This window comes from Hippopotamus amphibius, chromosome 2 (genome assembly GCF_030028045.1).
Source record: "Hippopotamus amphibius kiboko isolate mHipAmp2 chromosome 2, mHipAmp2.hap2, whole genome shotgun sequence".
In the NCBI taxonomy this organism is placed as follows: domain Eukaryota; kingdom Metazoa; phylum Chordata; class Mammalia; order Artiodactyla; family Hippopotamidae; genus Hippopotamus; species Hippopotamus amphibius.
Genome location: NC_080187.1, coordinates 200,318,880 through 200,337,662, shown reverse-complemented (window position 1 = coordinate 200,337,662; position 18,783 = coordinate 200,318,880). Strand labels below are relative to the sequence as shown.

At 43.6% G+C, this 18,783-nt stretch overlaps 1 protein-coding gene across 3 annotated transcripts in view; it reads right to left on the bottom strand.

The window, feature by feature from the left end:
* LIPC (lipase C, hepatic type) overlaps positions 1–18,783 on the bottom strand; it is a 139,858-nt gene that overhangs the window by 41,580 nt on the left and 79,495 nt on the right. The window contains exon 1 of one of the 3 annotated variants that reach the window (XM_057724484.1): positions 15,817–15,897. The exons of 1 other annotated variant lie outside the window; for it this stretch is intronic. The gene's annotated coding sequence lies outside the window, so the exon portion shown is untranslated. Of the gene's footprint in view, positions 1–6,246; positions 6,373–15,816; positions 15,898–18,783 lie in introns of those variants that run through there. One more of the 3 variants, XM_057724483.1, reaches the window with a different exon arrangement.

Sequence of the window (18,783 nt, the reverse complement as noted above, 5' to 3'; positions counted from 1 at the left end):
CACATTCTCATCACCCTAATGGACTGACTTTTTATTTTCCTGTGCTTCTATTCTGTATCCAAAAGCAAATATATATTTCATGTATATTTCACAGTTATATTTCATGTAACTGTGCAGATATAACTGCTTTTTGCTTTTTTAAATTTCACATTATGAAATAAATACCTTTCCATATCCCTGTAGTGTTTACACTCATCATTTTTAAAGGCTAAGTAATATTCCACGGAGGGAAAGCTTTGTAAGTTATATATCCATTTCCCTATCTGGGCTGAACACTGTGTTTTTAATGTTTCAGCTTTATAAACAGAGCTGCAACGAACTTCATGAAGAGAGCTTTTCTTTTCAGAGAATTATTTCCATAACCGTGAATTACCTGGTGTGGGATTACTTGGTTAAATGGTAGGATCATTTTGCTGACATGGGAGTTGAAGCAATCTTATAAGTAAGTACCCCACAGGTGTAGTCATAATTATTACCAACCCAGAGAATTCATAAAACCCAAAAGCTCTCATTAAAGGTGATGATGGGGTACTGGAGGAATTGGTAAGGCTGGTTCAACTGCTAGAGTATGGTCTAGAGTATGGCTGTGTTGAATTGCATTTATGGTGACTTAGAAGAGAGCTCAGCTCCTGACTAGAATTTCACATGAGGTAAGTAACTAAGCATGTTCTTGTCTGGGTCTGCTGTGTAGACAATGTGGCTTTAGACACTCAGAACTATCTCACTCATATTTAGCTCTTGGTGGATTGTGAGTGTTTGTGTGTTGGCAGATTTCCATAGGCCCTGGTTTCTCATTAACTCATCCTGGTTGGTCTTGAGCAAGTCGTTTAACTTTCTAGGCCTCAGTTTCCTCATCTGAAAAATGAGGACATTGGACCAGCCAGCTCTGAGGTGTCCCTTGTGGTACAGCAAGATGTCCTCAGCTTTTTGATTCAAGTGCATCAGGGTTCTAGACCTGGCTTTTTCCACAAACCAGTTGGGCCTCAGTTTCCACCTTTGAAAAACCAAGATGTCAGGAGAAGATTCCAGGGTCCCTCTGGTTCTGAGATGTGTGAATCTTAAGACTGTCCTATCTCTGACTTTCAGTAAATAAAAAATACCAGAGTGAAGTGTTTTTTGAGGCCAGAACTAATCAGGCAAAAAGAAAAGCGAGAGAACAGCAGCGACCTGGGGACTCCTGGCTCTGTTCCCACAGGAATGCTGCCCTCTCCTGCACTGGAATCTGAGCCTGATGCTTTGCAAAGATAAACACTTGCAGCACTAGGAAAGCATTAAGCATTAACTTAGCCAAACAGCCCCGGGGTTACTCTTTAAGGCAAAAGTAAACTGTGGGTGGGAAAATGTGAGCTGAAGCAAGTGGGACAGGATCTCTAGGGCAGGGGTTTAGGGGCTGCTTGGTGAGGGAATGGTCCTAGCTCACCCAACCGCTGAGCCTCCCTGGGGCTTCCTTGAGTTGTAACCTGGGGCTGAGAGGGCAGGTTATTGGGGCCCCTTAGATCTTACATCTTAGAGGCTGAGGATGCACCATGATCCCATTCATTCATTCCACCGTATGTTTAGTGAGCATGGACTATGTGCCAGGGATTGTGCTTAACACTGTGGATACAATAGTGAATAAGACAGACTGCTTTCAAGAAATCTGTGGTCATATGGTGGAAGCAAGTAAATAGACAATTGTTAAACAGATTGACAAGTGTTTCTTGGCTGAAGAATAGGAGAGGCAACTACCCAGCCATAGAGTGGCTGGTGTGAAGGCAGCCAGGGTACCCCACTGGTCGTTAGTATTACCAGTTCCCCAGATAATCCTGGGGATTCTAATCAAAGGCTGGTCCTGAGAGGAGGGAAGGACTATGGAAAGTGGAGTAGAATGAGCCCATGTGTGATCAATATGTCACCTCTAGAGCTTGATGTCATGGCTACAGTCTGTACCCTGGGCCCTTCAGCTTTCCTGAGACCCTTGGTAGCCCTCATCTCCTTTGAGATTCCCCAGCCTTGGGGTCTGCACCACTACTGTTCCCATTCTCTGCATGTTCATTTCCTGAAGGAGAAATAAGGAGGGGTTCAGTGACTGGCCAAAGGCCAACAGTTGGCTAAACAAATCAAACTAGGACCAGAATCCCATTTCTTTGCCTCTTTCTCCATATGTCTAGGTTCTAAGATTGTAGAATTTTCTGGGCATGTGCTTTTACGCTTGTTCCACTTTCCCTAAGATATTCTTCTGCATCAACATCCTCCCTTCACTCCATTACTGCTTATCTCCTTTAGACCATGAACACGTACCTTAAAAATTTCTGTGCCATTACTAGAAGCAATGGCAGAAGCAAAACAGTGTAATGGAAAGGGCTCTGGCTTTGGAGCCAGTTGGCTCTGTATTTGATTCTCTATTAGTTATGAGCTGTGTGAACTTGGGAAGCTCACTTAATCTGTGGGAGCCTCAGTTTCCTTCTCTTAAATTGCACATATGAATATCCATCTCATAGGGTTGTTGTGAGAACTGGATGAAACTTGGTGAAATGTCTAATACAGAGCTTGGCATTCAATACTTCACTTCCCCTTCCCTTCAAAACTTACCTAAGATCTCTTTCCTCTCATATCTTGACCCAATATAGTTCCTTCCAGATACTTTCTGGTACTGGCCCACCAAGGTCTTTGCTAGCCTGCCTATCTAGCACCTTTCTGTGAATTCTTTGTACCTTCTTTAGCAGTGCATCACATGTCTTGGCAATAGCGTTGTACTTTTGTGTCAGGAAAAGGAGGCCCGTCTCCGGAATGAGGACTTCAGCCTCCTCTCTCCCATTTGTCCAAGCTCTTTTGGGTAGTAAGAATCTGGAGCTTACTAGTTTGCCTCTACCAGCTGGGGTGCTCCAGGAATGCCATTTGAATTAGGCAGCCCCAGGAGCTGAATCAGGCAGTTCCAGGAACTGAACCAGGCTACAGGTCAATGGGAAAATAAAACTCTGACTACAAGACATGCCCACCAGTGTTCTGTCCTTAAACCACTGCTAAGTGAATACTTTCCCTTCCAGGATCCCCTATGTTTTACCTAATGTTCTGCATTTGAGGGCAGTGGTTCTCACATATCCTCGTGCTTAAGATGTAGACTCCTGGGCATCATGCCCAGAGCAGCTGACTCGGTAGATCTGGGGAGGCCTGGGAATCTGCATTATTATAAAGTAGCAGATCATCCTGAGAATAACTTGTCTAATGGTCAAGAATATGAGCTTAGATGCAAAAATTCTTAAGAAAGTATTAGCAAACCAAATTCAACAGCACATTACAATCACAAAAGCCTTGAATGCTGAGCTAAATTGCATGTATAACCATTGATAGTTAACAGGCAGCCAAGGTCACTGCCACGTCTAGACATCAAATTTTTCAACTCTTGTTTCATCTTCCAAGTGTGATGCCAAGAGCTCTGGAGTCAGGGATTGTCCTTTTATGTCTTCCATATTGGACCTAGTCTATTGCTAGACAAAGAGTTCAACATTAGACTCTGGAGAACTGAGAGTTACCTCCTTACTTTAGAGATAAAATTAATAAATTCTTCATAAATTTGTTTTCAGGTATTTTTTGTGTTTCATAGACCAGGGAAATGTTTAAAAGAGGGGAACAATCATAAGGTTAACTGTTTATTCTTCCAAGTAATACTATTAAAAACAATTAAAAAATAAAAAACAAAACAAACAAATAAAAAAAAACCAAATTCAACAGCACATTCAAAGGATAATACCTTATGATCAAGCAGGATTTATCACTGGGACTCAAGGATGGTTCCACATATGTCAATCAATTGATACACCACATTAATAGACAAAAATCATGTGATCATCTCAATAGACTCAGAAACAGCATTTGACAAAATTCAACATTTCTTGATAAAACTCTCAACAAATTGGGTATAGATGAAACGTATCTCAACATAATAAAGGTGATGTATGACAAATCCACAGCTAACATCATAGTCAATGGTGAAAGGTTGAAAGCTTTCCCTCTAAGAAAAGGAACAAGATAAGAATGCCTACACTCACCACTCTTATTCAACATAATACTGAGGTCCTAGCTAGACAGGCAAGGAAAAGAAATAAAAGGCATCCAAATCAGAAAGGAAGAAGTGAAATTATCTCTGTTTGTTGATGACATCATCTTGTAAATAGAAAACCCTAAAGACTCCACCAAAAAACTGTTAGACCTAATAAATGTATTCAGTAGAGTTTCAGGATATAAAATCAACATACAAAAATCACTTGCATTTGTGTACACTAACAATGAACTATCTGGAAAAAAAATCTTGTTATTCAATGCAATCCCTATCAAAACACCCAAGACATTTTTCACAGAAATAGAAAAAAACCCATAAAACTCATATAGAACCACAAAAGACCCTGAATAGCCAAAGCAATCTTGAGAAAGAAAAAAAGCTTGAGGCATCACACATCCTGATTTCAAACTATATTATAAAGCTATAGTAATCAAAACAGTATGGTATTGGCATAAAAAATAGATACATAGACCAATGGAACAGAATTAAGAGCCCAGAGATAAACCCACACATTTATGTCTTCACTGCCCTTGGCCTCAGGGGCCCTTGACTTCAGCTGTTGAACAAGTTAGGGGGTTAGACTTCTTCCCATGGGGTCCTCAGTGGCCTGAAAGAGTAAAGGTGATCCCACAGGGAGCTTCCCAAGTAGGCAGCTTCCTCTCTGGAATAACTGGGCCCAGCAGATGGCAAAGTGCTTGGGGTCATGGGGAGCCCAGTGAGAGGAATTCTATGGAAAAAAGCCTACCTAGAGTTTGGAAGCCAGGCAGAGAGGGATGTGCTGGTACCCAGAGGACTTGGCTGGCTCAGCTTCGGAAGGGTTCGGGGAGGGAGAGGAAAGCAGGTGCGTCTCAGTTAGGAAACTTCTTCCCAGGGCCTCTCAGAGGCCTTTCAGAGAATGACGCTTCCCTAGCAGCCAGTCCATCTGGGCTGGTGTTCTTGGAGTGCTGGGAGCAAGGATATTTTAGAGGTGTCAAAAGTGACAAATGTTGGAAAGTGCCATTGGCATCTCTGGGAACTTGCACTTCACACTGGCAGCTAAGATGTGCCAGGCTCTTTGGAAGAAATTGAACTCTGGAGGAAACTGGGAAGTTTTTAAAATAGCTTCTGTTTGCCATCTCAGATTTGTGTAGCAATGAGGGGGGCTCTGCAAGTGGACACAGAACCACAAAATCAGTGAAGATAGGGCTGGGATGTGCCAATGCCCGAGGTCTTGGCAAGAAGGAGTGGCATTCAGAGAGGCCAGCAGGAAGGAGCAGAAGCATAAAAAAACAGAAGTGCCCAAACAGGGGCCTGAGGATGGAGTTAGAGCTTGCTGCCTGCAGCACTAGGGCTGCAAGACTGGCCTATTAAGTGCTGCCCACCAGGATTGAGCAGGGGCAGTAGCCAGAGCCTGTCGGAGGCTGGAGGTGAGCCTGGGGCCTTTGCCCAGCTCAAGGCTGGAACAAGGCTCCAGTGTGTCTGAATTTGAAAACATCCCAGGGAATGTGTTACTAGAATTCAACATCTACCCTGAAGATACTGCATTCTCAGAGAAGGATGTCTTGCTATTCTGTTTTCAGCATGGCCTTGTTTTGTACGTAGTGTTACTGGTTCTCTGCATCTGCAGGGAGATGGCTCATCCCAGGCGTTTTGGAAACTGGGGGGTGGAGGAAGCTGAGGTGCTGGCCACTCTGGACCATGACCTGCCAGAAGAAGGAGGGTGGAATCACCCCATAAAGGGTTGGGGTCAGGGCAGTAGAGACAGAAAGAGGAGGGTAAAAGCAGGAACTTCCTCCCTAAGCAAGTCACGGGGAGGGAGAAGAGTGGTGAGGAGATATCACTGGGGTCCTGGGGTGGTGGTGCAGGACCCATTTGGAACAGCCCAGTCTGTCTATCTTCTGTAGAAGGATGAACTGGGGTGGGGGGGCAGGGGGAGAGTGACAGGGATGGGTGGAGAAGCTCTCATCAGCTCTACTTACCCCCAGGTGTTCCCTAGAGAAGACACAACAACTCTCTGTTCTGATCACTGTCTTCTCCTGCTTCCCCCCCCCACAACTCCCACAACCAGGAGACAAACGAGGTAGAGAGAGAGTTCACAGTCATCTTCATCCTCCTTATCACCACTAGCATCATCGTCATCATTGTTACCACTGTCATCACCACCAACGCTTGGACTTCTTATATAACCTGCTCAATTTGTTGAGGACCGAACTTGTCTTTCCACCTACCTCCAACCAGCTTCTGTTGACCTCCTCATCCTGCTCCCATGTCCCTCTTCTTCCAGGCACCTGCTTACCCCCGAGTCATCTCCCACTGCTCCCTCCTCTTTTTTCCTTCCTACCATCAGCAACTACGACTCATTGCAGCAGGAATACACGTGACTGCTTCCTGGCACTTCCATCCTTTTCTATCCTGCCAAACGCTCTGCCCCAGCCTGAGCTGCCTGGAGGCCCTGAGTAACCCTGCTCTCTCCTGCCACCACAACTTTGCTCTCACAGTTCCCTCTGCTGGGAATTCTCTTTCCCCTTCCTACACCCCAGTCCCCATCTTCGAAGGAATGAGAATATGTGCTTAGGGTTGAGGCTTTAGGAAGCTTCTGACAACCTGTCAGGAGAGGGGCCCCTTTGTGTGCTCCCCAGACCGCTGTGCAGACCCTAAGGGAGGGATTCTTTGTCTCCTTGCTGACTTCCTGGCTAGGTTCTGAGAAGTATGCGCCTTAGGCATCTGCATGCTCCTAGCACCTGTGTTAACAAGGCTGCTGCAGAGGTGGGTATTTGCTGAATGGAGCTATCAGGATTATCTGACTTTTCTGCTCTTCCTAGGGAAAGCTGTGTCACAGCCAATAGAGACAGAAAGAGGAGGGTAAAGGCAGGAACTTCGCACTATGTCACTTCTAATACCAACAGTCCCCTTCTGGTGGTCACGAGCTGTTAAACTACTACACAGTGATCCCCGCCTCTGTTTACTCTCAAGGACGGAGCTGGAAAAAAGGCACTTGTAGATAAGAAGAGCGTTCCAGGCATTCTTTGGAATCATAGATGGTTCTTTTGTCTTCAACTAAAAGTCCTCCAGACCCTGAACAAGTCTCTTTCCCTCTCTTCCCTTCCTCTTTTGTGAGTCCTCATTTATTTCAAGCCTTACAATTCAGTTTTAAAAACTGCCTTTGTGAAGCCTGTTCTCATATGGAAATTTGTTGAGCTATTAATAGGGGTTGTGGGGGAAAAAGAATTTTGTAGTCAAATAAATTTGGGAAATGTTGTATGAAGCAACATTAATCAGGCTTCCTGCTGGCCAGAGACGTTAAGATGCTACTTACTGTGCATTTAATCTCTAGTAGGGACAAATGATATGCAGTGGTTCCCAAACTCGGTTAAAGTTGACCTTTGAACAGTGTGGGGGGTTGGGATGCCAACACCTTGTGCAGTGGAAAATCTGCATGCTGCTCTCTCTGCCTCAAAAACAAAGGAGTAGATAAATGACTCACCCAAGGGCAGGAAGCTGAAACAGTTTGGATTAGAATCAGGACTCAAACTCTAGCTCTTTTGATTCCACATATTATGACCTCTAATTGAACACAAACGTTCCCCTACACTTAGTTAATTTAAAGATCTGTAGAATGAAAGTACAGGTACTACATTTATTGGAAAAAATCCACACATAGGTGAACCTGCACCGTTCAAACCCATGTAGTTCAAGCTGGTGTTGCTTAAGGGTCAACTCTACTTTGGGGTAGGGGTAGGCCATCCCTGTCGCCCCCACCATTCCTCTTAGTGGCCAAGCATTTCTGGGACTGATATCTCATGGGACATACTTGAAGAAATCCTGTCTGAGGACCACTTTCCATTGTGTCTGTACCCTGTGGAGCGGCAGGCACACTCATCTGTGTCTGGAAGGCCAGTGCTAGCTGCCCTAATGAAGGCGAGGCCTCCTGGTGGGACACAAGCCGGGCATTGTGAGCGTGTAGGGTCAGGCCACTCATGATGGCTGTTGTTTTTCTCTCCGTGCATCCCCTGCTCCACCAGTGCCTGCTTCCCCTACACCCGATCACGTGAACATGCTCGCCCCCTGCCCCAGCGAGTGACTGCTCTCCTTCTTAGGCAAGAATGGCTCCATCTGCTAGGTTTTTTCTTTTAAATAGGGTTTTTAAAAAAAATTAATTAATTTATTTATTGGCTGCGTTAGGTCTTCGTTGCTAGACATGGGCTTTCTCTAGTTGCGGTGAGCGGGGCTACTCTTTGTTGTGGTGCGTGGGCTTCTTATTGCAGTGGCTTCTCTCATTGTGGAGCATGGGCTCTAGGCATATGGGCTTTAGTAGTTGTGGCATGCAGGCTCAATAGTTGTGGCTTGTGGGCGCTAGAGCGCAGGCTCAGTAGTTGTGGCGCAGGGGCTTAGTCATTTACAGCACGAGGGATCATCCTGGGCCAGGGATGGAACCTGTGTGCCCTGCACTGGCAGGCGGATTCTTAACCACTGAGCCACCAGGGAAGTCCTTCACCTGCTAGTTTTTAAAGGGAAACATCTGCCTCAGGATGGTTGTTAACCCTGAGGGGCTGTGAGGGACTTGCCCCAGTCCTGGTTTCCCTGGTAACTGATAAGCTAACCTGAAGTCAATTCCTTCTACAAATGGTAGCCTCCTTTTCTCCAGAATAGCAAAGATTGCTGCTTTGTCCTGTCTGCTGTAGGCCATACACACTGTGGGTGTCGCTCTAGGACATGCAGGCCTATGGGGTGCAGCCCAACAGAGTGGTGTATACAAGGGTCTTAGATGTTGGTTATGGGTGGTGATGCAAGAAAGTGAGAACCACACAACATCTTGTTGGAATTACTGCTGTGATGTTCTCATCGCCTAGAAATGACCACTGTCCTTACTTTTTTAGTGCATTTCCTACCAGCTTTTTCCATGCGGATGTGTCATATAGGTTTTCTTTTTCTTTTTTCTAAATAAATTTACTTATTTATTTAATGGCCGCGTTGGGTCTTAGTCACTGCGCATGGACATTCTCTAGTTGCGCGTGGCGAGTGGGGGCTACTCTTCGTTGCAATGCATAGGCTTCTCATTGTGGTGGCTTCTCTTGTTGCGGAACATGGACTTTAGGTGCATGGGCTTCAGCAGTTGTGGCACTCAGGCTCAATAGTTGTGGCTCACGGGCTCTAGAGCGCAGGCTCAGTAGTTGTGGCGCACAGGCTTAGTTGCTCCGAGGCATGTGGGATCTTCCTGAACCAGGGCTCCAACCTGTGTCCCCTGCATTGGCAGGCAGATTCTTAACTACTGCACCACCAGGGAAGTCCCTCATATAGGTTTTCTTCAAGTACAGAGCATCTGTTGATTAAAATTTGTGGAATGAATAGAAATGGGGGCACTTTAGAACACTATTTTCACTGGCTGGGAAATGACTTTTAAAAAAATGATCAATTTTGATGGTTTTTAAATTGTGTTCCTAGGATCCTAAGTCCAAGGGCCCTGTAGAGGTACTTCGGGGCTGTTGTGAGGGTGGGGAGAGGATGCAGAAGTTCAGAGGACAGTTTCCTGATGTTTATCTCTGTTTTAACCCAAACAACACTGCTTTCAGTTTTTAATGGTTTTTGTTTTTGTTTTTTTTCTGGAAATCTTGTTTGTAGGAGGCTTGCATGGGTGACATATGTTCATAAACTACAAATCTAGACCAATCACTGGTTTAACATATTAAAACAAAACAAAAACTGTGGTGCAGAAAGGTTAAAACACATGTAAATCAGTCACACATCTGGATAATGGATCTAGAATCCAAATTTCCTGACATACCATTGAATGCTCTTTCTACACACTCTTGTGTTTATTTCCTATGGACTGAGCCACTTTCCAAAGAGAAGAATAAAAGACAGCAAGGAGCAGATAGCAGCAAGTATACCATGGTAAATCCACCGAGAAACAGCTGGGGGAAAGGTGCAGAGTGATCACATCTGTTCCTCATTTCATCTGTTTCACTACAGTTCTTCTTATACAAGACTTTAAAATGTAAAGAAGCGAATGATAAGAGTGAGGGCTGCTCCTGCCAAGAATAACTCAGAAGGAGACGCAGTGCAATACCCCAGTCTCCAGTGAAATGAACTGTTTGATTAGAACTGCTGTGTTCTGTAAATGTTCAGTCTATTGATGAAGAGCTCTGCAAACAGGGGCAGATCCTAAGCAGGCCTCCTGAGAGCATCTGGGAGGAGCTAAACAAGATGGAATAATGGCAGATACGCCTGTCTTGATGACTGGGGTGGGGGTATCTACAAAGGAGGGGGATTAATTGAGTTGTCATGTCTCAACCACGTGGACCACTCGGTGTTCAGTGCAGTGGCAGGGTGGGTGGAGGGGACCACAAAGGGGTTCGGAAGCCCTGCTCTTAATCCTTAGCTTTGCCTGACTGGTTGGAAGTGAGGTCCCTTTAATTATAATGATGATAATACTCACTGTGTACTTCCTGTACCCCACGCAGTTCAAGAACCTCTCACAAAACATTCTGAGGTAAGAGAGTCCTCCTCAAACCCAGGCAGTTTAGCTCCAGAGTGGACATTCTTTATGGAGGTGATAAAGCTTATTTATTTATCTGAAGTATAATTCCTGCACAGTAAGGTGCACAAATTTTAAATGTAGAGCTCTGAGTTTCTACCTCTGTTTACAACCAGGGTAGCCACCACCTAGAGCAAGACAGAACATTTCCATTCCTAGGTGGTTCCCCAAAACCTCTCTCCAGGTAATACCACCATAGACGTAATCACTGTTCTGACTTCCATCACCAGAGATTTTGCCCATTCTTGCACTTTGTGTAAGCAGGTTCATAGAGCATGTGCTTTTTCTGTGCCCGGCCCCAGTCACTTAATATTGTAGTTAATATTGTGGTTCACCCACGGTACTGTGTGGACGGAGCCTGCATCTTAACTACTATGCCATACTGCCTCTGGTCAGGTTAACTAATTCTGTGTTACCTCCTGGAAATATCTCCTTGGAAGGTAGTTTGGGTTACTCAGAGTTGGCTGAGCCTCAAGGGGAGGGGAGTGAGAACACAAAAAGGTAACTTCAGGGTGTGGCCAAGAAGAGAACCTTTTAGATAACTCCCAGGGGCTGTACAATGCTCAGTCCCTCACTGCTGGGTTCCAGGTCCTAGACTCATTGGCAAAAACACAAGTTCCTCCTTTGCTTTTGTGTCTCTCCTTTTACAGAACAAACGTTGTCCCTTCCACCCCCGCAAACATGTGGGTAGCATTCTTAGGCATCATTTGGGATAGTGGTTTTCAATGGAGGGGCACTTTTTTGTCTCCCCTTTCTCTCCTCCCCAACAGAGGACATTAGACAATACAGTCGCATTTAGAGATATTTTTGGTTGTCAAGAGTGGGAGTGGGGGTGCTACTGATATCTAGCAAGTGGAGGCCAGGGGTGCTGCTTAATACCCTACAATTCACGGGACAGCCCCCCACTCTCACATCTGCAAAGAATTATGCGGCCCCAAATGTCAAAGCAGCTGCCATGGAGAAGCCCTGGTCTGGGATCCACATGACATCTGGAGGTTGCTTTCTGATACAGGAAGAGAAGAAACAGGGCATAAGGGGAAGAGTTCTTGACCTAGAGTTAGAAGATCCTAGAAGGTCAAGGTCCTACTCTGCCACCAAGTAGCCATCTGGCCTTGTTCACATCATTTAACTTCTGTGAGGCTCACTTCCCTCATCTCTTGCTGGGACCTGTACTGCCTGCCTCTCCTACTCGTAGACTTGTGAGGATCAGGTGAGAATGTCAATGGAATTGCTTGGAAATGCTTACATGTTATTATTTTCTTGGACTGTGACAGCAAATGAAGCCTATGGGTGTTTTTGTGTCTAACGTTAGTGCGAGAATATTTTCAGCAGGGTTTCTCTTTTCCTGTGTTTGGTTTCCAGGGTCATAGCCTCATTTCACATCTGTGTGGGAAAGGAGCTCATACACAAAGGGTGTTTCCTGGAACCGTGGGCAGGGCTTCAAACATCCCTGCAATTCTCTAAGGCCGCAGTTCTCAACACTGGAACTTGCAGTCTGGCAATGCTCTTTTAAAATCTTGTGAGACTTCCAAAGGGGTTTGCTTCAAAAGAGTAATATATTTTCAGGGTTGAATCTTGGATTTGATTTTGCCACATGAGAGGCTGAGGGCTATAGGCCCTTCTGGGTGAGGATGTGGAATGTTACGACAATGCTCATTTGATGGAATATTGTTCAGCTTACTGTAATGCCATTTAATGTAGAGAGGAGTACAACTCTCAGAGAGCAAGAGGTAAGAGGCCTGGTGCTGTGCAAAGCTTGTGCAAAGAAATGTTAGGTATTTATTAAAACATTGGAGAACTTTGCTTTATGAGTAAGTAAGAGGATGAGGTGAGGTAGTAAACAATTCTACTTAAATACAGTGTTGAAGGGAGACCGTGTGGTAATGGGTAGTGTGGGACTGAGTATTTTTGCATCATGTTGTAATTATTAATAACAAGCAGTCTTGTTTAGAATCTTAATACAAGGTTGTGATGGGTTGAATGCTTTTAAGAAAGCCACCCCAAATTCTAGTATTCAAAAGTGCATACCAAAGGATTTCTGCTACCAGCCAAGATGGAATAAATAAGAATTCAGATTGATCTCACCTTAAACAATAGGGAAAAATATATGAAAACAGTTTTCAAACTCTTGGTGGTAAGCAGCATACGACAGTGGACTTGAGAGGGGAAATGAAGAAGGAGAGCTCCACCATTTTGCAACCTAGAGAGATTTTCCAGCCCACAGGCCCTTCCCAGTGGAGGAGGAGAGGGTTGGGAGTCAATTGCAAGGCAGCTTGAGCTTACAGAGAAGAGTGATAGAGGAGAGAGCTCTAGAGCGCTGAAGAGGGCCTCCCTTTAGTCACCAGCTGATGGAGATTAGTGCAGGCATGTGAGGAATCTACCTGAGGCTGGGCAAAGAATGAGCAGAAAGGAGCAAAGGGGACAATCCTCTGGCACTCACGGGGCAGGGCTGGGAAGAGTTTGTGTTCCTGCCAGCAGACTGAAAAAACCTTGTAAACATAAGGCATTGACTAGATTATTCCAAAGGTTATCATTTCCAGAGGAGAGTAAATTAACCCTAGACTGAAGGTTGCTCTGGTCCCACCCAACAAAGTTGTAAAGCATGCCTCAAAAAGATTAAATTGCTCTAAAGTAGTCTAACTGCATCCCAGAACAAAGCTAAAGAATATTTAATTTAAGAATATCCAGAACCAACAAGGTAAAAGTCATACTGTCTTCTCTAATCAAAAATTACCAAGCATGCAAAGAAGCAGGAAAAGACAATCTATAATGAAAAAAATCCATAGTTGTTATAACTATATTTCATATGTCTGAGAAGGTAGAAGAAAATGTAAGCATGGTAAGAAGAAATGTGGAAAATATTAAAAAAATAAAAATTGAAATTCTAGAGATTGAAAATAATGTCTGAGATAATACATTGGGTGGGATTAATAACAGATTAATAACAGATTAGACACTGCAGAAGAGAAGATTAGTGAACTTGAAGGCCCAGCAATAGAGACTATGCAAAATGAAACACACAGAGGAAAAAAGACTGAAAATAAATGAACAGTACATTAGGGACCTGTGGGCAATTTTAAATAGTGTCATATTCGTGTTATTGGAGATGCCAAAGAAGAAGAGAGAGAGGGGACAGAAAAAGTGCTGGAAGAAATAATGGCAGAAAAATGTCTATATTTGGTGAAAACTATAAACACATAAATGTAAGAAGCTCAATGAAACTCAAGCACAAGAAACATGAAAAAAACTGATGCCAAGGCACAGCCTAATCAAATTGCTTGAAGTCAGAGATAAGAAGAAAATCATAAAGACAGCCAGAGGCCTAGCTCAGTGTCAGCAGGAAAGAAAAAGCCCTGCCTGCAAAACTATAGATACAGTAAAAAGATTATTGGTTACTAGGGCTGGGGGGAGGGTGGGATGAATAGATGGGGCACAGAGGATTTGTAGGGCAGTGAAACTGCTCTGTACTATACTATAATTGTGGATACATGTTATTGTACATTTGTGAAAATTCAGAGAATGTAGTACACCAAGAATGAACCTTAATGTAAACTATGGACTCTGGGTGATGATGTCATGTAGGTTTACCAATTATAACAAATGTACTGTTCTGATGGAGGATTTTTTAAAAAATTAATTATTTTTTAAGTTGGAGATAGTTGATTTAGAATATTGTGTTCATTTCAGGTGTACAGCAAAGTGAGTCAGTTATACACATATCTGGTGGAGGATGTTGATTGTGGGGGAGGTTGTACCTATGTGGGGACAGGAGGTACATAGGAACTTTCTGTACTTTCTGCTCAATTTTGCTGTAACGTAAAAGTGGTCTAAAAAATAAAGTGTATTACTCAAAAAAAAAAAAAAAAAAAGGCAGCACTGTTAGGTAATGGCCAGATGAAGATTACAGCCTCATGTCCATACTTTTGAGAGAATATGAAGAGAAAGAGTAATGGAAATTTCACAATGATGCTAAGCCAGTCCTACAAAAAGAGATCCAAGCTCCAGAATACACTAAATACATTGTTTTCCCTAGAAAACGTGTTTTCTCTGCTATATAGCCCCAGCTCAGTGAATGACACCTCCATGCTATGAAACTCAGGCACCCCTGACTCCTACATCTCTTTAACTCCATTTTCAGCTGGTTACTCTATCCCACTGCTATTTGTCTCCAAAATGTGTCTCAGTTCGCTTTTCTTCCTCCAATTCTAATTCAGGCTCTCAAAACTCTCACAAACTCACTATTTGACATTGGGGACATCATATTACCTCTCTGGGTCTGAGTCTGCCCCTGTATAAAATATGAGTATTGGCTAATGATCTCCCAAGGTCCTTTTTACATTTAAAGTCTGGGTTTCAGTGATGTTTCAGGTTGTGTATGTACAGACCTCTTTTATTTCATACTAATGAAGCTTGGTTCTGATGTGGTTATGTCTAGAGAGGAGCAGGTTATAAATTATGAATGTGCCCTGCACAAAGTATTTGTTAACTAACTAAATGAAAGGAGTTTAAAGCAAAATAAAAACAAAAATAAACAAAACCCCAACCAAACCTAAACAGTTATATTCTGCAGAACAGGATTCAGTCTGTAGTAGGCTAACTAATGACCCTCCCACAGAGCTGTCCACATCCTGATCTCCAGAATTTGTGAGTATGTTAACTTAGATGACAAAAGGGGCTTTGCAGATGTGATTAAGTTAAGGATCTTGAGATGGGGAGATTATCCTGGATTATCCAGATAGGCGCAATGTAGCCATATGGATCCTTAGAGAGGAAGGAGCCATGTACTAAGGAATGCAGGCAGCCTCTAAAAACTGAAAAAGACAAGGGAATGGATTCTCTTTTCAGAGGCTTTAGAAGGAACACAGCCCTGTTGACACCATCATTTTAGGACTTCCAACTTGTGCAGCTTTAAGGTAATAACTTGTGCTATCTTAAGCCATTAAATCTGTAGCAACTTGTTGCAGAAGCAATAGGAAAGTAACACACAGTCCTTGTTTCCCCATTAACTGTTCATCTTTACTAGGAGAGACATTTAACCTTTCTGGGTCTCTGTTTTACTTTCAGCCGAATTATGTTAAAACTTTGTCTCCTGTGTGAGGTAAAGGCAAAATGAAATAGCACATAAGACTAGTTGAAATAATAGAAAATACTACTTATAATACCAACACTACTACAACTGGGACACTTGTAATGTATAAATGCCTTCAGACATTATTTCATTCAAACCTCTAAATAATCTTATAAAATAGAGACCATTATCTACCTTTTAAAGATGGAAAGCCGAAGCTCAGAAAGGTCAGGAAAGTTGCTCGGGGTCACAGCACGAGAAAGCAGAGGAGCTGGCCTTCCGTCTCAGGTCCGTCTGACTACAAACAGGGGACTTGCTCTTTCTGTTATCTTGGCAATTAAAACTTTTATGTCAATGGGGGGCATTACGATGATGATCATGACTGTGCCACCTTGTGATTATTCTGTCCTCACGTCTCTTTCCTGCAACAACATCTGACTGCTCCACTCATCATACCCTAGCCTGTCAGCGGACTGTCACAGAAGTGACTGAAACGCTACTAATCCAGCATTACGATGTTCCAGCTGGGGGAAGTTGGCAAAGGCCGAGGAGATGTTTGTTTATCCGAGAGCAAATGGCTCTGAGGTTTGGACATGGAAATGCCTCTCCTTCCACGCCCGAGGAAGAAGCAGTTGTATGTGGTGAGGACCGTGCTTGGCCATTTGAGAATGGAGACAGAACACAGACGCCAGCTACCTCGGTTCTCCTAAGAGTTCTTGGTTGCATGAGTGTGAACTCCAGGGGTTTCTTCGAGGGTGCCGTGCTGTTTGAGTCCTAATCCCCTTTTTAATACAATGAGGCACGTGCTAATTGCAGCTTGTTTTCCAGTCTTCCTCCCCATTCTTTCACGTACCTGTTTCCCCTTCCCTTTTCCTCCCTTCACCTTTGATTTCCCCCCATTGTTCTAAGGTCTGTTTGTTTTTAAGAGGTTGGCTTGGCTAATAGGAATTAGGGCCAAAGGGGCTGGCTTTACTTGAGCTGTGCTTCCCGGAGTAAAGAGGGAGGGTTTGCTTTGAAGGTTGTTGAGAATATTTGGATTAATCACATTCGTTCTAATATTTTCCCTCCTTTCTGATCATCAAAGAGCTCCGAAAGGTTTGAGCTGGTGCAGAGTTTGTTCTAGTTTGTCCTTGGGAGCAAGTGTCTGGAACAGGGTTGATCTAAAAATGTTTTCTGAGGGAAGCCTCGTTAATGGGGCAGGCTGCAAATTCACAACAAGGGAGTGTCATCTTTCAAAACAACTTGGCAGAAAGGGATGTAGGATTGTAGAGAAATCTGAATCTGCTAAGCTTCCATTAAATGCTCTCTCTGATTCCAGATGGTGCCGAACGGAATCTGGGGGGCCTGGGCCAAGAAAACTGGACTTCTTCAGTGGCAGGAAGACCCAGAAAGTTTGGGTGGCCTTTGGGATGAAACGGTCATCAGTTTGGATGAGTTTTTTGTTTTTGTGAGTTCGTCCGTTTCACCTTTATTTGTACTGTTTTTGTTTTTGTTTTTTTTTTACCTTTTATTGGGTTGGTGTATCTTGTTTTGCCTTGAGGCGAAGGAGCTTTGGCGGGGGTCTGGAGGGTGTTTGCTGCGTGAGTCTGATGGTAGTCCTTCCTCTTTTTATGACCATCTCACTTCCTCATGCTGACTGTAAGCATCTTGAGGACAAGGGCCATGGTTTCACATTTCATCCCTGCTCCCTACCTTGTACCTCATGCAGCAGATGCTCAGCCCATGTTTGGTACCTGATCCCAAGTCATGTGCTTCTGCTAACACTCCAACTCCACAACCAGGGCACTTTAAGATGGGATGGGACAGGTCCAAGACTCCATCTGCCTTCTTAAAAGACTGTTGAATCTAGAGAAGTCACCCTGTGGCCTTTGATCCCTGTGGCATTTGCAAGCAGCCTGTCTGGCTCAGCCTCCTTAGGTCATCCATCTTCCTTTCTGAGATCTTCCTGGTTCAAAGACCCCGGCCTCATTTTTCACATCTATCTCTACCTCTGACTCAAATGGCCTTTTCTCTCTTAAACAAAACAGAATAAAACAAACTAAAAGCCAAACTTTTTTTTTAGTTAAAAAAGGAATAAATGTTCATTGTAGAAAACTTAAAAAATAGGTAAAAACACTAAAAGTACAAAGAAAAATATCTAAAATGACCTCTAATCCTGGAATCAAAGATGACCACTGGATTATGGTTTCTGTCTAGTTTTTAAAATGAGATACGTGCTGCATGTGTATCTATATCTATATAGATATAGATATAGATATAAATATAGATATAGAAAAGTGTGTGTACACAAATATATCCATGCTTCTTATGTAGAGTCTTTTTTTTTATATAAATTTATTTATTTATTTATTTTATTGCCTGTGTTGAGTCTTTTTTTGCTGTGCGCGAGCTTTCTCTAGTTGCGGTGAGCGGGGGCTACTCTTTGTTGTGGTGTGCAGGCTCCTCATTGCTGTGGCTTCTCTTCTTGTGGAGCATGGGCTCTAGGCATGTGGGCTTCAGTAGCTGCAGCACATGGGCTCAATAGTTGTGGCTCACAGGCTCTGAAGCGCAGGCTCAATAGTTGTGGCGCACGGGCTTAGTTGCTCCGTGGCATGTGGGATCTTCCTGGAGCAGGGATCGAACCCGTTTCCCCTGCATTGGCAGGCGGATTCTTAACCACTGTGCCACCTAGGAAGCCCTTATATAGAGTCTTGATTTTACAACTTAATGTTTTAAAATCATTGGACATTTCCCGTGACATCAATAATTGGCTTTAATGTCCACAGAGAATTTTAATGTGTGGTTGCCAATCTTCTACTGCTGTAATTTAAGGTGTGTCCCCTTTTATTCCCCCCAAATGTAAACAATACTGTGATGCAGTCCTTCCTATTCATGGACCTCTTTCTACAACCCAGATTCATATATTTTTGAATAAATTCCTGGAAGTGGAACTATTAGGCTAAGTAACTTGAACTTTCAAAAGACTCCTAATACATATTGTCAGTTATCTGTTAGCTCCAATCTAGCTCTAACTCATGGAAACCAACAAGAGGACACCTGGTGGACATAGGGGGTCCCACCTGCCTCAAGACCACAGTCTCAAGTCAGTCCTACCTATAGTTCTCCCATGAGAACCCTCCTGGGGCCTAACCCTTGGGATGTGGTATTTATGGTTCATGTCCT